General features: G+C 39.6%; 1 protein-coding gene across 5 annotated transcripts in view; it reads left to right on the top strand.

The window, feature by feature from the left end:
• Positions 1–26,188, top strand: part of MAP3K13 (mitogen-activated protein kinase kinase kinase 13) — a 182,495-nt gene that overhangs the window by 55,481 nt on the left and 100,826 nt on the right. The window contains exon 1 of one of the 5 annotated variants that reach the window (XM_066240645.1): positions 17,539–17,653. The exons of 3 other annotated variants lie outside the window; for them this stretch is intronic. The gene's annotated coding sequence lies outside the window, so the exon portion shown is untranslated. Of the gene's footprint in view, positions 1–17,538; positions 17,654–25,039; positions 25,260–26,188 lie in introns of those variants that run through there. One more of the 5 variants, XM_066240641.1, reaches the window with a different exon arrangement.

Genomic DNA, 26,188 nt, shown 5'->3' with positions numbered 1-26,188 from the left:
TAAAATAAAATAAATTATCCTAGCCCAAAGAGATTTATCTGCCTTTAAGAACTTACAAAAATAAAATTCTGTAACTTTATTTAATAAACAGATGTTTCTTGAACACCTGTTTATCTTAGTACTCTGCTAGATGCTGAGGATACAGGGATGAAAATAACAGTTACTGACTTCAAGCCACTTAGGGTTTGTGCAGAATACAAACTTACACCTTTGTCATTACTGTACACATGTGTTAGAAATATTCCCAGGGTGCTGGGAAACACAGATTCAAGGAAGTCACCATAGGATTCTGAAGGAAGGGATAGTTGAACAGAGTCTTAAAGGATAAGTAGAAGCAAGGAAGAGGTGACAGGCACCCTAGGGAGAGGCAACAGCAAGACTGTAAGTTAGAAGCAGTTCACACACAGCACAGCGTGGTTGTTTGGTGGGTGAGTGGGTGAATGGCATTCCCTACAAAATTCATATTCACCCAGAACCTCAGACTGTGACCTTATTTGGAAATGGGTCTGTGAAGATGTAATTATTTCACTTAATATGAGGCCATGTTGGATAGGGTATGCTCTAAATCCAATGACTGGTGCTTTATAAGATGAGGAGAGGACATGCAGAGACATATGTAGAGAATTGCCATTCATCTGGCCAGGTGGTGGTACAGTGGATAAAGCCTGAAGCCCTGAGGACCCAAGTTCAAAACCCCGAGGTCCTGGCTTGAGCACAGGGTTGCCAGCTTGAGCATGGGATCATAGACATGACCCCAAGGTCACTGGCTTGAGCAAGGGGTCACTGGCTCAGCTGGAGACAACCCCCCCCCCATCAAGGCGCATATGGAAAAACCAATCAATAAACAACTAAGGTGCCGCAACTATGAGTTGATGCTTCTCATCTCTCTCCCTTCCTGTCTGACCCTCTCTCTCTCTTTCTCTTTCTCTGTCTCCATCTCTCTCACTTAAAAGACAGAGAAAGAGAGAGAGAGAGAGAATAAGGCCATGTGAAGACAGCGTAGAGGCTTGAGTGAAGCAGTTAAAAGCCAAGAAACGGCAAGGATTGCCAGGAAACACCAGAAATTAGGAAGAGGCAAAGAGAGAGAAAGGCCCTAGTGACACCTTGATTTTGGACTTCTAGTCTCAAGAACTGTGAGGTAATAAATTTATGTTGCTTTAAGCCACCCAGTTACTATAATTTGTTATAGTAGCCCTAGGAAACTAATGCAGTATTTAAACCAAGTCTATTTTCCATATGTTAAGCCCATTGTAGAGGTTTTGATGTCTACCAATTCTTTAATTCCTCACTACTTCTTGAAGTGACTAATTCCTCTCCCTTGAGTGTAGGCTGGACTAATGACTTAGTTCTGATGGGTGGAAGGGAGGGGAATGAGTGAGAGTGTGCAGCTTGCATACCAGCTCAAGGGTTGGCAAGCTACAGTCTGCGAGCTGACTGCCTATTTTTATAAATAAAGTTGCATTGGAACATACCATGCCCGTTTGTTTACATATTGTATGTGGCTGTTTTTGCACTAAAATGACTGAGGCAAGTAGCATGCAAGCCTATGCTGACATGCAAGACCAATATTTGCTATCTCGCCCTTTAAGTACAAGTTTGCCAATCCCTGCACTAGGTCATAAAAAGCACTGCAGCTTTTTGCTTGATCTTAACTGGCTCTGGGGAAGCCCAGCTGCCTTGTCACTAGGACACTCAGATAGCCCCGATGAAAGGCTCACATGGCAAGGAACTGAAACCTTCTACAAACAAACGGCTGTATCAGTGAACACTCTTAGAAGTTGCTCCTCAAGCCCCAGTTAAGCTCTCAGATGATGACATCCTTGGTCGACAGCTTGACTGCAACTTCGTGAGAAACCCTGGGTCAGAACCATACATCTGGCTGCTCCCAGATTCCTGACCTTCAGAAACACTGTAAGATAATAAATATTTGTTGTTTTAAGCTGCTATATTTGGGGCAATTTGTTTTGCCACCATACATAGATAGTACACTCTTCCTCCCCTTCTGTGGTGAGCCCTGTGGCCTGCAAGCAGCTCTGTGTGTCTTGTCTATGCTACAGGATTTTGCTATCTTAGAATCTGGAAAACGAGACTTATTTTTAATTTTTTTTAAGGTTTGGATTGCTCAGCAGTTAGACAGCAGAGGGCACTCTGGCCTCACCTAGATTCCTACCTCTGGTGCCTTTTATTATTATTATTATTATTATTATTATTAATTTTACTGGGGTGATAGAAAACGAGACTTACATAGTGAAACTCCCAGGTGACAGACAAGACTTCCAGGAAACAAAGGATATTGGAAGCAAGGGCTGTATCTGCTATACTTTTCATAATTCTCCTTACTAACAGCGCTATGTATGATCATTGCTACTGATTTTAACTATCATTAACAAAATAATTAGGCTTTACCCCATGCTTATTTGAGTCGTCAGCGGAATGTTTGCTCGATCATGTTACTCACTGTTACTTATATAAAATGGAGTACTCTACTCTAAAGTAGGCCTTTGTAATCTTTATTCGGTGTGTCTCTAGGGTTTAGTTGTTTTCTGTAAATGTAAACCAGATTGTCTCTAGTTGGCTTGGTGTTCAGTTCTGTGGTTGCTCTATTGTTGCATAACAAGTGTTCTTCCAAGAAGTTTGGTGGTAATGAACAGGAAACTGCTAAGTCAAAGGGAAATTTTGAAAAGAAGAGACATGGACATGCTTATAGGCAAAGGAGAAACCCAGGCACTAAGAAAAGACTAAAGATTATATATTTATCTGTGCCAAATGAATATTACACAGTAGGTGCTCAGCTATATTAGTTGTCTTACCCCTCTCCTTATACAGTCTGTCTTCACTTTTTTTCCTTTAAAAATATATTACACTGCTCTACTGTGTGTCACACATAGCATTAAATGCCATAGCAACCAAACTGAATATATCCCTGACTCTTTTTTCTTTATGTCACATCCAGCTTGGAAAAACCATTAGCCATTTCAACAATCACTTTCTCCAAGTCTTGGTTTCTCTAACCCTAGATAACCTCTGACTTTGACTGTGCCCAATACACAGCACCTCCCTAATTATATTTCTGCCACCTCATTGATTGTTTTACCTCCTCAGTTGGGTCCTCACTGCTGATTGGTGGCCTTTAATTCATATCTATTTGCATTCTCCACAGTAGCTATCCAAATCTCCTGCATTCCTTATGATCCCAACCCTATTAGTCTTTTCACTAGTTGACTGTGCCTCCTATAATGAAGTTTCTCAAATTCCTTTCTACTCATAATATTTTATTACCATCCTCACTTTTATATTTTCTTGCAAAACAAAATAAGTAAGTACACACACACACACACACACACACACACACACACACACACACACACACACCTATATACACCTACCTTCCAGTCAAGACTTTTAGTCCTAAACCCTACCACATCCTTGAAGCTTATCCCAGCCATGGCCATCCTTCACTTCAGCGAGAAAATACATTATCTGCTATAGCACAGTGTATTACAGAATCATTTCCAGGCCACCTCTATGAAACTTAATATATCCCTTAAAAAAAAAATTTTTTTTTTCCGAAGCTGGAAACGGGGAGAGACAGTCAGACAGACTCCCGCATGCGCCCGACCGGGATCCACCCAGCACGCCCACCAGGGGCAACGCTCTGCCCACCAGGGGGCGATGCTCTGCCCCTCCGGGGCGTCGCTCTGCCGCGACCAGAGCCACTCTAGCACCTGGGGCAGAGGCCAAGGAGCCATCCCCAGCGCCCGGGCCATCTTTGCTCCAATGGAGCCTTGGCTGCGGGAGGGGAAGAGAGAGACAGAGAGGAAGGAGGGAGTGGGGGTGGAGAAGCAAATGGGTGCTTCTCCTATGTGCCCTGGCCGGGAATCGAACCCAGGACTTCTGCACGCCAGGCCGATGCTCTACCACTGAGCCAACTGGCCAGGGCTTGTGATGAAATCTTTATAGCTAGATTCTTTGTGAAAATTTCTGATTTGTTTAGAATAAATGAATTTTGGATCAAAGGATGTTTACATTTTAAGCCTGCTGATACCTTTTGGCAAATAATTGTACTTCTAAAAAGTTGTAATTATTATTTAATCATGAGCAGAATATGAGTGTCTGTTTTTCCAAACCCTTTCCAAAGCAATTTATTATTATGTGAAAAAGCAATCTTAGCCACTTTTGCAAAGAGAAATTGGTATCTCATGGTGTTTTAATTTGCATGTCCTTGATACTGAAGTTTCACATTTTTCTTAACGGTTATATTTGTGTGTGTGAATTGCTTGTTCACAAACCTTTTCTTCTCCTTCCACCACCCTGATTATTTCTATGTTTATCTCCCTTGATAATTTTTGAACTCACAGTTGTTCAAATTAGTAAACGTGTATTTTGTACTTCATCTTCCTGGTAGCTCTGAATTGGGTTTTTCTCAACACAAAGGGTAAACTGGTTTTTGCATATGAGATAGACTAGAGATAAAAATGACATATAAAATATATATAATAAGCAGATCATGTTATCTTTGTCTGCTCATGGACATAGTTACACCAAATCACAAAGGAGCAATCCTTGCTTGCCATTTATGGTACCATATGGTTGGCCCTATTCTGTCATCTCATTGGGATCATTTTCAAACACTGCCTCATTCCCATGGGACCATATACAGCTACCATTCTGTAACAAGATCATCTTTTCCTAGGCTTATTTATAAGGTTGTTTACCTTCTCTAGCAGTGGTGAGAGGTTTAGAGCACTTAGGGATGGGCTTTTCATTGGGTCCCCCAGCCCCCTTTCATGTTGTTCTCTAACCACCCATTTTTGTTTTGTGAGTTTTTTCTTATTATAAAAGTAATATATGTTCATTTATAAAATATAAAATAATAGAAACTAATGATGCAAAAATCACATAAAAGTCTAATATCTAGACATCACCCTAGTAATTATTTGGAGGATTTATATTTAGTCTTCTTTTTTATTTTTACACATGTACAAATATATATTTTAAAATAACTTGAGATCATACTCTATAGTTTGTATCTTTCTCATATAACATTATACAGTAAGCATTTTCATTATCTCTAAAGATATGATTTTTAAAACATTTACTGAGTTTAGAGAGAAGAGAGAAGAAGAGAGGAGAGGAGTGGGAAGCACCAACTTCTAGTATTTGCTTCTTGTATGTGCCTTGACCCGGCAAGCTTGGGGTTTTGAATCCGTAACCTCAGTATTCCAGGTCAATGCTTTATCCACTGTACCACCACAGGTGAGGTGAAAATATGATTTTTAACAATTATATTTCTTTGTGTGGGTGTACTGTATTTATTTAATAATTTTTCTATATTAGACATTTATATTATTTCTAAAATTTTAACTATTACAAGTAACACTATGTTGAATACCTTTGTGTTCTAATTTTTGTCTATATTTTCTATTACTTCTCTAGGAGAGATTTCCAGATGTTTAAAATCTAGGTCAAAGACACATCTTTTTGAGAGCCAAATAATTCATAATAGCTTTGAATCATTTGGTTATGGTTATTAAAAGTAGTATATTTGCGTAACAATTTTTTTTTTCTGAAGCTGGAAACGGGGAGGCAGTCAGACAGACTCCCGCATGCACCCGACTGGGATCCACCCGGCACACCCACCAGGGGGCGATGCTCTCCCCATCCGGGGCGTTGCTCTGTTGCGACCAGAGCTAGTCTAGGGCCTAAGGCAGAGGCTATGGAGCCATCCCCAGCGCCCGGGCCATCTTTGCTCCAATGGAGCCTTGGCTGCGGGAGGGGAAGAGAGAGACAGAAAGGAAGGAGAGGGGGAGGGGTAAAGAAGCAGATGGGCGCTTCTCCTGTGTGCCCTGGCCGGGAATTGAACCTGGGACTTCTGCACGCCAGGCCGACTCTTTACCACTGAGCCAACCAGCCAGGGCTGAGTAACAATTTTTAATTTATATTTATACCACTTCTACCTTCTCAGGATTTTTTTTTTTTTGTATTTTTCCGAAGTCAGAGCGGGGAGGCAGTCAGACAGACTCCCACATGCGCCTGACCAAGATCCACCCAGCATGCCCACCAGGGGGTGATGCTCTGCCTACCTGGGGCTTTGCTCTGTTACAGTCAGAGCCATTCTAGTGCCTGAGGCAGAGGCCATGGAGCCATCCTCAGCACCCAGGCCAACTTTGCTCCAAGATAGAGAGGAAGGAGAGGGGGAAGGGTGGAGAAGCATATGGGCACTTCTCCTGTGTGCCCTGACTGGGAATTGAACCTGGGACTTCCACATGCTGGGCCGATGCTCTACTGCTAAGCCAACCGGCCAGGGCTCAGGAATTTTTCTTTTATTAAAAACTACCCCACAGCCTGACCAGGTGGTGATACAGTGGATAGAGCATCAACTTGGGACACTGAGGACTCAGGATCGAAACCCTGAGGTTTTTGGCTTGAGTACAGGCTCATCCAGCTTGAGCACAGGTTTGCCAGCTCAAGTATGGGATCATAAACATGACCTCATGGTTGCTGGCTTGAAGCCCAAGGTCACTGGCTTGAGTCCAAGGTCACTGGATTGAGCAAGGTGTCACTGGCTCAGCTAGAGCTCCCGGTCAATGCAAATATGAGAATGTAATCAATGAACTACTAATGTGCTAAAACGAAGTATTGATGCTTCTCATCTCCCTCCTTTTCTTTCTGTCTGTCCCTGTCTGTCTCTCTCTCACTAAAAACAACAACAACAAAAAAAACCTACCCCATGTAGAATATCAGATTTTTAAAATATGCCTTAATTTTTTAATATTTATTGACTTTAAAGAGAGAAGAGAGAGAAACATCAATGTATTGGTTGCTTCTTGTATGCACCCTGAGCAGAGATCAGACCTGCCACCTGGCGTACGGGGGGCTCTCTAACCAAGTGAGCTGCCCAGCCAGGGCTCAGATATGCCTTTCTAAACAACTATTTTACAAAATATAAAGTATTGCATTTACCTCTCAATATTGTTTTGGGGCAACCAAGTTGTCCCAAAACCCCATTTGGGTAAAAGTCTGTGTTTCCTAATGGCTCCCTGTAGCACAGAGTTGACAGAAAATATACTATGCTTTATATGATGTGGTGATATGATACATGAAATGATTGATGCTATATGATGTAATGATGTTGACAAAGCCACTTCGACTGTTCTGTGTAGCTTATTTACTCTCTTCATGCAACGTTACCTTATTGATCACCATTCAGAGTTCTGGAAAATTGGTATCCTAATTAAAATGAAAAAATGATGACATTGATCTTTCTACTTCTCTGACTTATAAATTATGCTTCAGGAATAATATACTATATATTTTCTTTTAAGTTTTTCGAGCATATTTTTCAAGTTTTCAGTAGGTGGCAGCAGTGGAAAGCATCCTTCCATTCGTTTCAAAGGTAGTCAGGCCTTGACGGTAGACAGTATAAAGGAACTTGCCCTACGTGTGATGAGCTTTGTGACGGAGGCTGCCCCTGGGATGTTGATAAAGCATGAAATTTGTGAGTATTTTATAGCCCAGCTAAGAAGTAAGCTCCAACAAATGCTCTTCTTGGGAAAATGCATTTTATTTTTCAAATGCTGTCGTCATGTTTACTAATCATAGTATGTTTTACTTTTTTTTTCCTGGAATCTTACTCCCTCCTCCACCTCATTTTATACTTATAGTGAAAGCTTCTTTAAGACACCAGCCTCTTCTTCAGAGGAGTGGCCTTTTGAATGATGACCATTTAATACAGAGCCTTTTGTAATTTAACAGGCTAAAAATACATGCTAACAAAATGTGGCCTTTTGAGACCACAGTTCCCATTATGGGTGGTCTTCAATGAGGTTTCATTTTCCTGATTTTAAAATTCAAGATCCATACATATCTCAAGAATATTATTAGCCTTGGCTGGGTAGCTCAGTTGGTTACAGCATCATCACGATACACCAAGGATATGGCTTCAATCCCCAGTCAGGGCACATATGAGGATCAACCAATGAACGCATAAATCAGTGAAACAACAAATCAATGTTTCTCTCTCTCTCTCTAAAATCAATCAATAAAAAAATAAGAGTATTTGTAATAATTGTCTTTAGATCATAATATTTCCCCTAAAGTTGGATGAGCATTGTCTGTAGTCCATTCGCAACAGGATCAACCTCACCACCACAGGGGATCTGGGAGCACACCTGGTCTATTTCTAAACTCTGATGACTGGTGGCTGGTATGTACCATAAGCTGGGAGGAAACTGTAAGATAGGCCTAGAGGTTGTGGGTTTTCAGAGGAAAGGGGAACACTTGCTACATAAGGCAAGTGAAAGCTAACGATTATTTTGATGCCAGAAAGACCGGGTTGCTCTCAACGAAGAGCAACCAGAGGCTATAGGAAAAACATGGAACTGGAGGCAATGGCTTTCCTTTCTACCTTTCTTAGGTTGACCTCAGAATGAAAAAACAAACAGATTAGGATTTAGGAACAAGGTGTAGGTGGTCTGGAGTAGTTTTTCCTAGTCCAAAGAATAAGGTTGGGGGGAGTGGGCTAAAGCATTATTTCACCCTTCAAGCCCTCCCAGCTCAAACTCTGTTATGAATATGTATTAAAAAGGAAAGTTTCCAGTTCTAGACTGTATGGTTCTTCAGGGCAGGGACTATGTACTTATCATGAGATGTCAGTTCAACTCCAGCACACACAGAGTGCCCTGAGTTTTTATTGATGAACAAATGACGTTACCTCACAGTGACCCTCCCCCTCATCCTTTCTCTCATATCTTTCTCAAGTGCCCCTTTCCTCCTGCGTCCTATAGCAGGCACTGTGCTTCCTTACAGAGCTGCACACTGACTCTCCTCTCAGCTAGAGCACCACTTAGAGAAAGGCTCCTGCAAGAGAAGGGCTTTTGTGGCCTGGCCAGTACAGAAGAGATATCCAGGCTGGAGGCTCTGGGGTGGTTTTTAAAAGATTAAAGCATTAAAACTTTCCAGGCTAAAGTAAAAGAAGGAATTTTACGAGAATTGAAAATATCTTCCAGGCCCTGGTATGTTGAATTGAGTTTCAGCAGAGCCCTTAAGAATTGATTCAAGTATTCTTGAATCATATTTTCTGCCTTTCCAAACAACTTGTTATCAGGAAGTGATCTGCTTCTATAATACTTTTATGACCATTTCTACTTAAAGGTTATTGGATCTCTAATTGCTTGGGCCTGTTCTTGTTTGGCCTTAGCTTAATAGTACCATATCGTATAGTTGTGGCTAGAATTTTCTCTTGTGTTAGATTGCAGATACTTTTGAGACAAAACATGTGATTTTAAAAATTCTTGTTGGCTTTCCTTTAGAACTGAAGACAATATTCTGTGCCCTGGGAATACTGAGTGAATTTTCACTGTGTCAGGAAAAGAAAGAGGCAGAATTAATGGTCCCTGTTACCCAACCTCCTGTAGGATGATGTAATAATATAAAAACACTCAGGGACCTGTGGTGGCGCAGTGGATAAAGTGTCAACCTGGAAACGCTGAGGTTGCCGGTTCAAAACCCTGGGCTTGCCTGGTCAAGGCACATATGGGAGTTGATGCTTCCTGCTCCTCCCCCCTTCTCTCTCTCTCTCTCTCCCCTCTCTATAATGAATAAATAAATAAAAAAAAGATTAATTTAAAAAAAAAAACAAAACACTCAGGAGACCTGGGATCAATCCTGGGCTCTACCACGAATTCCAAGACTATGGACAAGTCTCTGAACCTCAGTTTCTTCACATATAAAAAACAAAACAAAACAAAAGGAGACAGAGTAGATTTGAATTTTTAGGATTCTCCCAACTCCTTGATTCTCTGAGTCGGTATTTTTTCTCAGGATGTCTGGAACAATAGTGCTTATTTATCTCATTTAGGTAGCAATCACTACCTACTAACAAGCTATATTAGCTGGGGTACAGACCAAGCAGTAGTAACACAGAGCCTCAAGCAATTTTGTGGCTGAAAAGGGAAAACTGTTATGACAGCCTTCATAAACAAACCTAAAGTAGGCAGGCATTTCAAGACAGATAACTCTGATTTATCAAAACAGTCAAAGCCCAAGGTCACTTCTGTTTTATTTCCCTGCCATTGACTGGGTGTGGTCATGACCTGCATGGTGGAAGCTGACTCACCAAGAACACCTGGGGGTTCCACACACCACTTCCATTCACATCCCATTGTCTACAACTTAGTCATGTGTCACATCTACAGCCAGGAGAATAGAAAAGTCTTGAGCAGCATGGCACGTACCCACCTAAAACTAAAAAGTGGGTGTGGGGTAAAGATTCTATAACTAAAAGGTAAGAGAGGAGGCTGGATACTGGGGGGGGGCAGTCCTCACTACTGTGCCTTCTATTATGATTTTAAGTCACTATAACAATTTTTATTTCACTGTTTATTGTGTTTCTCGTATCTAATGATTTGTGATGTATGCCTGTACTTATAGCCCAGAGCACATGTCAAGGTATCTTGAACATAGATGTCATTCAATAAAATATGTTTAATTTATGGATTGATTTTTCAGAATATCTAAGTAAGTACTGTCACCAGCACACACACACACATCCCATACCCTACTCCATCTACATACTGCTTGTTCAGTGAATGAACATTACATATAAAACTTTTATTCTCAACCCAGTTGAGGAGACTAGATCAGTAGTCCACTACTATGAGCAGTGAAATTTAAAAATATATATTATATGTCAATTGATTAATTTGGGGCAGATTGCTACTAATAATAACTACTGTCTTTTCTTACTTCTGGTAAAGATAATTCTACCCTATCCTAGGGTAGCGTGATTGCACATCATGGAAAACCAAGTGCTTTCCAGTGTGGTGGCATCGTTTGTTTGTTTGTTTGTGAGATAGAGAGAGACTGGAAGGTAGAGATGAGAAGCATCAACTTGTAGTTGCATCACTTTAGTTGTTCACTGATTGCTTCTCATATATGCTTTGACCAGGGGGCTCCAGCCAAGCCAGTGACCTCTTGCTCAAGCCGGTGACCTTGGGTGCAAGCCAGTAACCTTGGGCTTCCAGCTGGCTACCTTTGGGCTCAGGCCAGCAACCATGGGGTCATGTCAATGATTCCACACTCAGGCCAGTGACCCCGTGCTCAAGCTGGTGAGCCTGCGCTCAAGCTGGATGTGCCTGTGCTTGTGCTCAAGCCGGTGACCTCCTGTTTTGAACCTGAGTCCTCAGCATCCCTGGTTGACACTCTATCCACAGTGTCACCACCAGTCAGGCAGAGTATACACACTTTTATCTGGCTTTTTCACTCAATATAATTACTTTGAGATTCATCAATGTTGTAGAATGTATCAACAGTACATTTCTTTTTACTGCTGAGGAATATTTTCATGGTATGGATTGACCACTGTTTATTCACTCCCTTGTTGATGGACATTTATGTTGTTTTCATTTTGGGGCTATTACAAATCAAGCTATTGTGTACAAGTTTTTGTATAGGCATATGCTTTCATTGCCTTTGGGTAAAAGCCCTAGGGGTGAAATGACTATATCATATGGTAGGTATACGTTTTACATTTTAAGAAATGCTGGCTTGGTTTAACAGTTTCTGTTGAAGGAGAAACCAGGACAGCAGTTCTTTTTTTTTTAATAAATAAATTTTTATTAATGTTAGTGGGGTGACATCAATAAATCAGGGTACATATATTCAAAGAAAACATGTCCAGGTTATCTTGTGAATCAATTATGTTGCATATCCATCACCCAGAGTCATATTGTCCTCCGTCACCTTCTATCTAGTTTTCTTTGTGCCTCTCCCCCTCCCCCTCTCCCTCCTTCCCTCCCGTGCTCCCCCTCCCCCTCACCCCCGGTAACCACCACACGCTTATCCATGTCTCTTAGTCTTGTTTTTATGTCTCACCAATGTATGGAATCATGTAGTTCTTGTTTTTTTCTGATTTACTTATTTCACTCCGTATAATGTTATCAAGATCCCACCATTTTGTTGTAAATGATCCGATGTCATCATTTCTTATGGCTGAGTAGTATTCCATAGTGTATATGTGCCACATCTTCTTTATCCAGTCTTCTATTGAAGGGCTTTTCGGTTGTTTCCATGTCTTGGCCACTGTGAACAATGCTGCAATGAACATGGGGCTACAAGTGTCTTTACGTATCAGTGTTTCTGAGTTTTTGGGGTATATACCCAGTAGAGGGATTGCTGGGTCATAAGGTAGTTCTATTTTCAGTTTTTTGAGGAACCACCATACTTTCTTCCATAATGGTTGTACTACTTTACATTCCCACCAAGAGTGAATGAGGGATCCTTTTTCTCCACAGCCTCTCCAACATTTGCTATTACCTGTCTTGATAATAATAGCTAATCTAACTATTATTAGCTATTACTAGGTATGAGGTGGTATCTCATTGTAGTTTTGATTTGCATTTCTCTAATAACTAATGAAGATGAGCATCTTTTCATATATCTGTTGGCCATTTGTATTTCTTCCTGGGAGAAGTGTCTGTTCATGTCCTCTTCCCATTTTTTTATTGGATTGTTTGTTTGTTTGTTGTTGAGTTTTATGAGTTCTTTGTATATTTTGGATATTAGGCCCTTATCTGAGCTGTCGTTTGAAATATCATTTCCCATTTAGTTGGCTGTCTGTTTATTTTGTTGTCAGTTTCTCTTGCTGAGCAAAAACTTTTTAGTCTGATGTAGTCCCATTCATTAATTTTTGCCTTCACTTCTCTTGCCTTTGGAGTCAAATTCATAAAATGCTCTTTAAAACCCAGGTCCATGAGTTTAGTACCTATGTCTTCTTTTATGTACTTTATTGTTTCAGGTCTTATATTTAGGTCTTTGATCCATTTTGAATTAATTTTAGTACAAGGGGAAAAGCTGTAGTCGAGTTTCGTTCTTTTGCATGTAGCTTTCCAGTTTTCCCAGCACCATTTATTGAAGAGGCTTTCTTTTCTCCATTGTGTGTTGTTGGCCCCTTTATCAAAAATTATTTGACCATATATATGTGAGGTTTTTTTTGGACTTTCTATTCTGTTCCATTGGTCTGAGTGTTTATTTTTCTGCCAATACCATGCTGTTTTGATTGTCGTGGCCCTATAATATAGTTTGAAGTCAGGTATTGTAATGCCCCCAGCTTCATTCTTTTTCCTTAGGATTGCTTTGGCTATTTGGGGTTTTTTATAGTTCCATATAAATCTGATGATTTTTTGTTCCATTTCTTTAAAAATTGTCATAGGAATTTTGATGGGAATTGCATTAAATTTATAAATTGCTTTGGGTAATATGGCCATTTTGATTATATTAATTCTTCCTATATTTTTCTATCTTATTGTATCTTTTTCGATTTCCCTTAACAATGCTTTGTGGTTTTCGTTATATAGGTCCTTTACATTCTTTGTTATATTTATTCCTAGATATTTTATTTTTTTTGTTGCAATCATGAAGGGGATTATTTTTTGGAGTTCGTTTTCTAATATTTCACTGTTGGCATATACAAAGACTATGGACTTTTTTTTTTTTTTTTGTATTTTTCTGAAGCTGGAAACGGGGATAGACAGTCAGACAGACTCCCACATGCGCCCGACCGGGATCCACCCGGCATGCCCACCAGGGGCGACGCTCTGCCCACCAGGGGGCGATGCTCTGCCCCTCCGGGGCGTCGCTCTACCGCGACCAGAGCCACTCTAGCGCCTGGGGCAGAGGCCAAGGAGCCATCCCCAGCGCCCAGGCCATCTTTGCTCCAATGGAGCCTTGGCTGCGGGAAGGGAAGAGAGAGACAGAGAGGAAGGATGGTGGGGGTGGAGAAGCAAATGGGCGTTTCTCCTATGTGCCCTGGCTGGGAATTGAACCCGGGTCCCCCGCACACCAGGCTGACGCTCTACCGCTGAGCCAACCGGCCAGGGCAAGACTATGGACTTTTGTATGTTAATTTTGTATCCTGCGACCTTAATGTATTGGTTTATTGTTTCTAGTAATCTTTTTGTGGATTCTTTGGGGTTTTTGATGTATAGGATCATATCATCTGCGGCAGCTTCCCGAATCATAACTTGTATCTCAGAATTTCGCTCAGATCTTGAAAAATACCGACTGAGTCGCAGCTCGTATCTTAAAAAATATATATATATATGTTGGTCTGCTCGTATCTCAAGGTACCACTGTATTATAGTGTAACTTTTTAAACAATAATTATACATATCTCTCTGAAAATATATCCAACTGTTTTAATACATATTTCTTGTGTAAGACTCCAAGTCAAATTATCTTTTTTCTTACAGACTAGCATAGTAAGGGCATAGGTTCTTCTAGAGATTGCTGCCTTTATTTTATACTGGTTTTGCAACTTCTAATTATTTAGCCTTTTTGTGTCTAACATTCCTCATCTTAAAATGAGGATTAAAATACCAACCTTGGCCCTGGTCGGTTGGTTCAGTGGTAGAGCGTGGAACCAGCATATGGAAGTCCCGGGTTTGATTCCCATTCAGGGCACACAGAAGTGACCATCTGCTTCTCCCTCCCCCTTTTCTCTTTTTCTCTCTCTTCCCCTCCCACAGCCATGGCTCATTTGATTTGAGTGCTTCACCATAGCACTGAGGATGGCTCCATGGAGCCTCTGCCTCAAACACTAAAAATAGCTCAGTTGGCGAACTTGAGCCCCAGATAGGCAAACATCAGACCCAAATGCAGGATGCGAGGTGGATTCTGGTAGGGACACATGCGGGAGCTGTCTCTCTATCTCCCCTCCTCTCACTTAAATTAAAAAACAACAACAACCCTGTAGAATTGCACACCTGGAACCTATATAATTTTATTAACCAATGTCACCCCAATAATGAGAGAGATATATAAGGCTTTTAGCACAATGCTTGCTATATAGTACAAATAGGTAAAAGTCAGTGACTTTAAAATATCAAAGCTAGGGCTTGCTATTGAAAGATATGGGGTCTTAAAAATGTTGAACATTTGATAATAACTAAAATTTATAAAGAATATATAAAACCCAACACCAGGAAGGTAAATAACTCAATTAAAAAATGGGCAAAGGACTGAATAGACATTTCTCCAAAGAGGATATATAGATGGCCAATAGGCATATGAAAAAATGTTCAATGTCACTAATCATAAGAGACATGCAAATTAAAACAATGAGATATCATCTCACACCTGCCAGAATGGCTTTCATTGGCAAATCAACACACAACAAGTGCTGGTGAGGGTGTGGATAAAAGGGAACCTTCCTGCAACTGCTGGTGGGAATGCAGACTCATGCAGCCACTGTGGAAAACAATATGATGTTTCCTCAAAAACTTAAAAGTGGAACTGCCGTTTGACCCAGCTATCCCACTTCTAGGAATATATCCCAAGAATCCTAAAACACTAATTCAAAAGAAGACATGCACCCCCATGTTCATTGCAGCATTGTTTGCAAGATCCAAGATCTGTAAACAGCCCAAGTGTTCATCAGTGGATGAGTGGAGAAAAAAGCTGTGGTACAAATACACAATAGAATACTATGCAGCCATAAAAAAGAAGGAAATCTTAGCTTTTGCAACAGCATAGATGGACCTGAAGATTATTATGCTAAGTGAAATAAGCCAGGCAAAGAAAGACAAATATATACCATATGATCTCACTTATATCTGGAATCTAATTAACATAATAATCTGAGGAACAAAGTAGAAACAGAGGCATGGACACAGGGAACAGATGGACAGCTGTCAGAGGGAAGGAGGAAGAGGGGATGGATCAAAGAAGGTGAAGGGATTAGTCAAAATCATACACACACAACATCTCTATACAGATAACAAGGTAGCAACAGCCAGAGTAAAAGGGAAGTGGAGGTAGGGAGAGGGGCACATTGGGGAAATGGGGTTGGAAAGAGACCTTGCAGGGGCATGTGGGCATGATGTGTGGTGTAGAGGGTATTATATTGAGTGGGACACTTGAAACCATACAGTAAATTAAAATTAAAAAACATTTGAGAATGACAAAGGTAGTAATAAAGCACAAACACTGAGAGTTAGAAAATAGAATTTGAAAGTTAATCTACCAATGTATTGAAATTTTTAGTATCAGAAAAAGAACTTTCATAGTACAAGCAATGTTATAGTAATTGGGGTGTCTTGAGTATGACAGAAGAGAATCAGTTAATGACATTGTGTTAATGGGACTCTTTTGGCTGAAAGTTAATATCAAACTGGTTTAAGTTCTCCAAAAAGAGAGTCAGCCTGACCTGTGGTGGCACAGTGGATAAAGCGTTGACCTGGAAATGCTGAGGTCGCCGGTTTGAAACCCTGGGCTTGCCTGGTCAAGGCACATATGGGAGTTGATGCTTCTAGCTCCTCCCCCCTTCTCTCTCTCTGTCTCTCTCACCTCTCTCTCCCTCTATGTCTCTCGCCCTCTCTCTCTCCTCTCTAAAAATGAATAAATAAATAAAAACATTAAAAAAAAAAAAACATATTCCCTATTTAAAAAAAAAAAAAAAAGAGAGTCAGAGGGAAGGGAGTGATTGACTTACATCATTGGGAGCTCCAGCAGAGTAACTAGCTTTGGACATCTCTGAAATTAGGTGCTCAGTTACTGTTTTTAGGAATCTTTTTTGCTTTATCTCTCAGGCCTGCTTTCTCTGTCCTGTGTATGGACAAAGCTGACAGCTCTCTGCTTACATTATACCGAGTATACTGATTAGACAAATATGCTCCCTCTGCCTCCAATAGTTGCAGCAAAGGTCCTGGGCATGGCTTGGATAATTCTCATTGGCTGGCTTAGGTCATGTGTCTGTTATTTCACTCATCATAAGACCAAGAGGGTGAGTTGGACAGCCTTGTGCCACAGGGTCACTCTTGAAGCCCTAGCTTTAGGTAGGGTTGATACCATCTGAACCACTTGGACTGAAAGTTGGAGATGCAGGGGCAGACAAAAAAAAAAAGCAGATGTCCACTATTCCCATATTCTGATCTTCCAATTATGTTGCCTGTACTCTAAGGCTAAAGTGGAAATGCCAAATAATATCTAGCTAAAAAAGGGGTAATTAAAACAGGATCAGAAGAATAGAAGCTAGGTGACTTTTTTTTTTTAACATGACCTCTCAGAAAGTAGCACAAATTTTATGTGAGTAAGTAGTAATATAGAAAGTTTCCTTTTATTCTCTCAGTATGTTAAGTGCCTTTATAAACTCAAGATACTGTTTTTAGTCTCCCAAAAGTTTGGTTTATGGTACCATGCCAGAATTTGACTATTATGGAGTAATGTATGTTAGGGGTGTTAAATATTTTATTAATTGAGAAATCCATTTGCTTTTGGTTTGTTTCAATGCATTTTCATTATCGATTAGAGAAGAATTTTTATATATTCCATTTTTAGTCATCCTTTTGACAGAGATAAAACATTAAAACTTCATTAAGCTATTAAGATTTATTCTAAATAGCATATAAAATTTCCAGCAATTTCTCTTCTTCAACTGACTGTATATTTCATTATCTTTTTTTTTTTAATTTATTTTATTTTATTTATTCATTTATAGAAAGAAGAGAGAGGGAGAGGAGAGAGAGACAGAGAGAGAGAAGGGGGGAGGAGCTGGAAGCATCAACTCCCATATGTGCCTTGACCAGGCAAGCCCAGGGTTTTGAACCGGCGACCTCAGCATTTCTAGGTCGACGCTTTATCCACTGCGCCACCACAGGTCAGGCTATTTCATTATCTTTTGATAAAAAATATTGAAGACTTCAAATCCACTTACCTCATGATATTCTTCAAAGTTTGCCATAAATGTGTGACCTTTACTTTAGAGTTTTATTTTATCATGAAGATGATTGTAGGATTTACCAACATGAGACTTGCAGTTTTTTTTAAGTTAATAGATACGTATTTAGTCTACATTTTTATTTATAGTGTACCTTTTCAAAAGGGATTTGAAGTGCTTATCATGAAGTATATGTACAATAAGGTTAACAAAAATGAGCTCAAACCCAAAGCAAGAATTAAAAAGCAAATATACTCAATATAACACAAAAGCTAAAATAAAGTGTAGATAGGTATAAGTAGATAGATTGACTTAAGCATATACTTGGCTCTGAGCTTCCCAGAAGCAGGGACAAAAAATGGAAATTAGTGGATTAAATTATTACCATCTAAAAGATGAATGACTAATAAATCTTCAACAACAAAAAATCTTTTCCCTGGTAGTAAGTTTTAAAATGACTTCCCTTATGAATTTCTTACATGTTGCATCATGCAGGATAATGGACAACACAGAAACAACATGATAAAAGTACACCGTAACATTAAAATGTAACTTAATGATAGTGATTCTAAAGGGTAGTAGCTGACAATGTTTATCCTATGTAGCTTGTTCCTGATACAAGGGTTGATTTTAGTGGTACTTATAAGAATGTTTTTCCTTAGATGTTTCTCAAAAATCGCTTTCTCACGTAGGCATTTAATGGGAGCTGGATAGCAACAACAGAAAATTGAAGTAATAGTCTGCTGAGGTTTTTGAATATTGCATTGTGAACATTGAATATTGAAATCATTACTAAGAATCCATATGCTTTGAAAACAGGGAAAGTTAGGATTAATATTCTGATATGGATCGAAATGGAAAATTCTGAGCAGTGTTCCCACCTTAGTTTTACTTATTTTTATTTTTTCAGGTGAGAGGAGGGGAGTTAGTGAGGCAGACTCCCACATGCACCCCTACTGGGATCCATCCAGCAACCCCATCTAGAGATGATCTTCGAATACTGAGCTATTTTTAGTGCCTGAGGCTGATGTGTCAGACCAACTGAGCTATTCTCAGCATCTGGGTCCACTCTCCAATTGAGCCACTGGCTGCAGGAGGGAAAGAGGGAAAGTAGGGGGAATGGGAGGGGGAAGGAAGCAGATGGTTGCTTCTCCCGTATGCCCTGACTGGGAATCAAACCCAGGATATCCATACACTGGGCCCAAACTCTATCCACTGAGCCATCAGCCAGGGCTTTCCCACCTTGTAGACAGACTGTTTTTTGTATTAGTTCATATCATTGCATACAGACTACATCTTTATAGAAAAAAATTTAGCTTTTTTATTTAGTTAGTTTTTATAAAGAGGGTTTTTGGTCAAATAGTTTAACTTACTGAGTGAGGGTTTCCCCCCTCTGCTTCAGAATCTCATAGACTAGAGAGTATTTCCCAGCTTCCCAAAGGAAAATGATTTGAATAAGCTTTTTGGGGGAAAGATGTATCACTAATACATATTTTTAAAATTTCCTGCTAAGATCTGTTCAGGCTTTATTATAGCAAAATAAAGATTTTGTGTTCTTTTCTTTGGTTTTTATTGTTGGAACTGCACAGTTGATGAAATCTTTTCTTTTTATAACATTAAGTGGAAAGCAGAGAGACATACTCCTGTATGTCCCCCCCCCCCCCCAGCAAGTCCTCTGTGTGGTGATGCTCTGCCCATCTGGGGAGTTGCTCTGTTGCTAGGCAACTAATTGATTTTTTTTTTTTTTTAGCACCTGAGGCCAGGCCATGGAGCCATTGTCAGTGCCTGGGGTTAACTTGCTCAAACCATTTAAGCTATGGCTGTGGGAGGAGAAAGAGAGAGAGAAAGGGGAGGTGTGGAGAAGCAGATAATTGCCAGTCCTGTGTGCCCTGACCAGGAATTGAACCTGGGACTTCCATACACCGGGCAATGCTCTACCGCTGAGCCAACTGGCCAGGGCTAAAATCTTTCTTATTGAGAGAGCAGAAGGGTCCATGGTTTTTAAATAATAGCAATAAAACAAAAACTGCTACCAGTATTATTCACTGAGTATCTTCTATATGCAGGTGTTGTGCCAGACTCTTTACATGTGTTATTTTATTTACCTTCCACAAAACAGGCACAGCCTATTATTAGCCTCATTTTAATAATGAGAAAATGAAACGCAGGTTTCCCTGACTTTATGTAACTAATAAGTGGCAGCAACAAGATCTGAACCAAAATTTTTAATGGATTTTAACTACTATACAGTGTTGCCTATAAAAGAAATCTAAATCTTCAATGCATTGGCATTTGAGGTCATTATATTATTTTTTATCCTCGTATTTCTGACAAAAATTGCCACAGGGTCATAATACTTTGGATTTTTATCAGATTCTAGCTTAAATAAGTTATTTTTCTGTAAAAAACACATTTTTTCTCAAATAAAAACCCATATTTTTATATCAGAATAATTATACCTTAATTTCTATTCTTAAGTTTTTTTCTAATCATGAGTTTTGAATGTCTTCTTAGGAATGAGACCAGAGTGATCTAGTCATAATTGAAGTTGAAAAGGTTCATTTGGCCTGACCTGTGGTGGCTCAGTGGATAAAGCGTCGACCTGGAAATGCTGAGGTCACCGGTTCAAAACCCTGGGCTTGCCTGGTCAAGGCACATATGGGAGTTGATGCTTCCAGCTCCTCCCTACCTTCTCTCTCTGTCTCTCCTCTCTCTCTCCCTCTCTGTCTCTCTCTCTCCCTTTCTCTCTCCTCTCTAAAATGAATAAAAAAAAAAAAAAAAAAAAGGTTCATTTGGCCTGACCTGTGGTGGCACAGTGGATAAAGCGTCGACCTGGAAATGCTGAGGTCGCCAGTTCGAAACCCTGGGCTTGCCTGGTCAAGGCACATATGGGAGTTGATGCTTCTAGCTCCTCCCCACCTTCTCTCTATCTCTCTCCCTCTCTGTCTCTCTCTCTCCCTTTCTCTCTCCTCTCTAAAATGAATAAATAAATAAAAATTAGAAAAAAAAAGAAAAGGTTCATTTGCTTCTTAAAAGAGCTTTCTCACCTTGATAGTGACTTTGTAGTCTTCTACACTTAGCCTGTCCACATGCTGAAATAAAAAAATTACTTGTAATGATGAGACTTGGCTTGATATCTCTCAAATTACTGTGTCCCATACTGTAGCCACCAGCCACATGTGACTATTTATTTTTTTTTTTTAATTTTTTTTTTAATTTTATTTATTCATTTTAGAGAGGGGAGAGAGAGAGAGAGAGAGAGAGAGAGAGAGACAGGGGGGAGGAGCTGGAAGCATCAACTCCCATATGTGCCTTGACCAGGCAAGCCCAGGGTTTCGAACTGGCGACCTCAGCATTTCCAGGTCGACGCTCTATCCACTGCGCCACCACAGGTCAGGCCGACTATTTATTTTTTAAGTTAATTAAAATTAAGTAAAATTTAAAATTCAGTTCCTAGACACCTTTCAAATGCTCAGTAGCCACATCTGGCTACTGTCTCAGCCAGCGAATGATAGAGCATTTCCATCAGCACAGGACCTTTCCCAGCATCGTTGCTCTGGGACGGGGATTTTTCATGGCCCTCTCTCCCTGCCTTCCTTCTGTCCCTAAAACAACAATGGCTTCCTCCGAAAATGACTGCTACAGCTTTAGTAATCTGGAAAGACAACTTATCTTTCTAATGATTTCCTGTGATATTTGACATGGAGAAAGTTTTGTTGGCCCAGTTAATATTTTTGCAGTACTGGGAAGCATGTTCACCCAGACTGAGTTCAGTTTACTATAATGGCAAGTCCATAGAACGGCTAGTTTTTATTTGCCAGATTACATGAACCAACATCTCAGGTGGCAGTTATTGGAAGCGTTCTTAGACTGTTTTGTTGATTTGCTTCAGAGACTACCCCGACCCCTGGTGGATTTATTGTTTCTAAAGATAGTGCCGTCAAGCCTGACCAGGCAGTGGTGCAGTGGATAGCGTGTTGGACTGGGACACAGAAGACCCAGATTCGAAACCCCGAGGTCGCTGGTTTGAGTGAGGGCTCATCTGGTTTGAGCAAGGGCTCAACAGCTTTAGTAGTGTGGGGTTGCTGGCTTGAATATAGGATCATTGACATGATCTCATGGTCGCTAACTTGAGCCCAAAGATTGCTGGCTTGAAGCCCAAGGTTGCTGGCTCGAGCAAGGGGTCACTCGGTCTGCTGTAGCCCCCCAGTCAAGGCACAGATGAGAAACCAATCAATAAACAACTAAGGTGCCACAACAAAGAATTGATGCTTCTCATCTCCCTTCCTGTCTGTCTGTCCCTATCTGTTCCTCTCTCTGCCTCTGTCTCTGTCAAAAAAAAAAAAAAATAGTGCTGTTAAACCTTACAGCAAATGTAAGCTTTTGTAACAGATTAGCCATTTTATTGACATAGTCCACAAAGAGGTTGCTTGCCTTCTATGAGTTAGTCTGTAATATTTTGGAAGAAATTTTTTTCTGTAAATCTGATTTGTTTAGCATATCCTGGTTGGTTTTGACTGCTGTTAAAAGAAACAGATGTCTTTTCTTTTTTGTCATTCCACTTGTAGATTCTAAAATAATGTGAATACATGGACATATTGCTATAGGCCGATGTGGTGCCCTCAGGCCTATGAAGAAAATACCAGTACTGCATTGGTTTTGAGCACTCCCATCTTACATGGTTAAATTTCTTCAGTTTATTTTTTTCCATAATGATATTCCACAGTAAGCTCCTGCAGAGAAATTTGTTGAGCGTGATGTTTGCCAATGATATTCTATTGCTTTAGTATATAGAACAGCACACTGAACATCTTTGCTGGAAAGTTTTCTTTTTCCAAATAAGCTAAGCAGTGTGCAATATTTACCAGTGTCAGGTTTGAATTCTCCATAAGAAAGAGGCAAATGTTTTCCTTCTCTCAGCTGTACAAATAATCTGACTGAGAGAACAGATCTCTGTTCAGAATGTTCCTGGTCACCGGACACTTCATAACTGAGGCCTTTATTAATCACTATTGTTCCAGGTTCAAGGACTTAAGGCCATTTCCCAAATTCAAAAAGTTGTGATCACTATTAGGAAAGTATTGGTAATTGTGGAACAAAGTGATAGGACACAGGGGCTGCAAATTATATTAATCTCCACTTTTGTGTAATTTTGAACTTCTTTAAATAGTAAAGAAATGTCACAAGTTATTTGTGTTTGTGCTATTGAGGTTCCTTATGTATTTTGAAATTAACCCCTAATCAGATATATGGTTTGCAGATATTTTGTAGGACTCTTTTCATTTCATTGATTTTTTTCTTTGCTATGCAGAAGCTTTTTATTTTGATGTAGTCCCATTTATATATTTTTGTTTCTGTTGCCTGTGCTTTTGATGTTATATCCAGGAAATTATTGCCAAGACCATTGTGAAGGATGGGTAAAGAGCTTGAATAGACATGTCTATTCCAAATAAGACATACAAATGGCCAACAGGTATATGAAAAGAAGCCTAAGATCATTAATTATCAGGAAAATATGGATCAAAACTACAATAAGATATTACCTCATACTTCTTAGGTTGGCTATTATTAAAGAATAGAAAATAGTATTGGCAAGGTTGTGAAGAAATTAGAACCCTTGTACAACTTTGTTGGTGAGGTTAGTAGGAATGTAAATGGTGCAGCAGCTATGATAAACAGTATGGAGCTTCCTCATAAAAGTAAAATAGATCCAGCTATCTCATTTCTGGGTATATGTATTAAAATTTTGACTCAGGATCTTGAAGAGATATTCATAATCCCATGTTCATTGCAGCATATTTCCAATGACTAAGAATGGGAATAATCCCAAGTGTCAGTTGCAGATGATGAATGAATAAAGAAAGTGTGGGATATACATACAAAGGAATATTATTCAGTCATGAAAAAGAAGGAAATCCTGATGTTTTTTGATAACATGGATGAACCCGGAAGACATTATATTAAGTGAAATAATCCAGTCTCAAAAAAGACAAATACTGCATGATTCTACTTGTGTGCGAAATCATATAGCCAAACTCATAGAAACAGAGAATACAATAGTGACTGCCAGGAGCTGGGAAGAGGAAATGGGGAGTTGTTATTCAAAAGGTATAAAGTTTCAGTTATGCTAGATGAATAAGTTCTAAAGATGTGCTATAAACATAGTGCCTATAGTTACAACACAATATTTTATTGTGTACTTCAAAATTTGCTAAGAGTGTGATCTCATGTTAAGTGTTCTTACCACAAAAACCAAAACCAAAAACAACAAAGAATCCACAAAAGAACACAGGGAAACTCTTAAAGATGTTAGATAAGTTTACTACCTTGACTATGGTAATAGTATCACAGATGTTTGCATAGGTTCAAACTCATCAAATTTTACATATTAAATATGTATAGTCTTTGTATATCAATTATACTTTAATAAAACTGTTAAAGTTTAATTTTTTCAAATGTCATGAACTCTTGGATGAATTTAATACAATTGTTTTAGCTGTTAAAAATGAGATATTTTACTAAAATCAAAATTTGCTCCAAGATTCATTAAGAGCTCTTTGGGAGCTGTGTCTGAGTGGAATGTTAGAAGTTCATTAAACCAATGAGGAAATGTTCTACCTAATTAAAAAGTAGCAATAAATTACTCTTCCACACCCACTTTTGATGCATCACAAAGGTCAGCAAGATGATATTGTTCTACAAAACAATTATATTTATGTAATATTGTCTTACATATTGTTATTTCCTTAGTCACTAAGTTGTTTTCCTACTATTTTGCTCTGACAAGTCTTGGTGTGCAGGGCAAACATGTCCCTTGGTCATCAGTTTTGGAAACTATTTCCCTGACTTTGATTTTTTTTTTTAAATCACCAGTTCAAGCACATTGCTGAAGAGCAAGAAAAGCGTTAAAGAAAATAGCTTTAACAAATAAGAATTTCATTTCTCTATATCCATTTTTGGTAGAATTGATTTCATTTAAATTCTATTTTGATCCTCTGATTCAATAGCAATAATGTTTTCGTGACTATCACAGCTTGAAAATACACACCCGCCTAGCACAGGTACACACACACACACACACACCCTCCTCTATCACAACGACTCTCTCTCTCTCTCTCTCTCTCTCTCAGCCTCTCAGCCGCTCACCCTCTCACCCTCTCACCCTCCTCAAGCTGCCAGTCTGTCTTGAGGCCGTGGCAGACGCCTGATTGGCAGGCTCTGTTTATTCTGTGACCAGATTCCTCCTAAAAGGAGGCAGGCCATTCCTGCCTGAAGCCTATTGGCCGGAACTGCTCTGGACCCTCCCTTTTTTTTCATGGCACACACCACAGTAGTCTGTGCGGAATCCTAAACCAGACCAATTTACATCCATTCATGAATCTGTGACGTCAGCAAGCCTTCGGGCTCCTTTGCGGTGGGCTGTTGGATTGTGTGGGTGGAATTCCCCACCCCTTTATTTTTCCAATTCTGCAAGGCTTTTTAAATTAATCTTTCATCTCTTTAAAGCAAGAAAATGGAACTGCATGTGTAGGAATTCTTCATTGTTGTGAGTATCGCACTCTATTTTTCTGTTTCCTCAGCATATATTTCACAAGGACAGATGGAGAATGTGTTTGGGATTTGAGGTGATTAAAAAGCTGATATTATCGAGAGAGACAGACAGACAGAGACAGAGAGAAACCTGAAACCCCCGTTACAGCTAGGAGCCTCTGAAAGTGACAGCTGGTTTTCCTTTGCTTGTTTGCCTGCTAGACGTGGACATTTTTCATTTACGGTTCTGCACGTTACCTCTGGATGCTGGCTTGGCTTTCCTTAAAGGGAGATTCATTTCTCGGCGCGATGATGCGGATTGTATTGAAGGAAAAGCCTGGAACTGATACCAGAAAGGTGCTGGGGAAAGCTGGGCCAGCTAGAAGGAGCAGGCTCTGTCCTGCTGACCACTTGTCTTCCTTCCTACTGTCCTTTCTGTTGTTTCTCACCCTTCACCTTGTTCTTGTTTCAAAATTGTGTAATTGTGTAACAACCAATATCTTGAGATTGTAATTTGGGGTAGACGAATACTTGTCCAACCATTTCCCCCAAAAGCTTTTATTATGGGAGCTGTAGTGGTGTGTTTATACGTATTTGTAGCTCTTTATGTCACTCTGCATATTTTATTTATATTTTCAAGAACCTAAAAACCTACACCAGAGGCAAAAGGGAAATTATTCTTAAATTCTGACTTTCTCATATCCCCTAATGAAAACTAAGGTTTCTTAATATATCCCATAATTATATTGTGTGAATACACACATGACTATTTTTCTAAGATACTGAAAATAGTTTATTCGACAGTGTTTGGGAAACATGGAAAAGTTCTGATATGTTCACTGTATTCAGTTAGTTTGATAGTTTGCTTGGAGTTTTAACAAAAAGTTAGTGTTTGTGATTGAATATTTTTTCCAAGGCTCTAGTTTATTCTGGTGAAAATTATGA

The sequence above is a fragment of the Saccopteryx bilineata genome, chromosome 8 (genome assembly GCF_036850765.1).
Source record: "Saccopteryx bilineata isolate mSacBil1 chromosome 8, mSacBil1_pri_phased_curated, whole genome shotgun sequence".
Lineage (NCBI taxonomy): Eukaryota > Metazoa > Chordata > Mammalia > Chiroptera > Emballonuridae > Saccopteryx > Saccopteryx bilineata.
The sequence above is the reverse complement of the archived record's forward strand: the minus strand, read 5'-3'. Positions and strand labels throughout refer to the sequence as shown.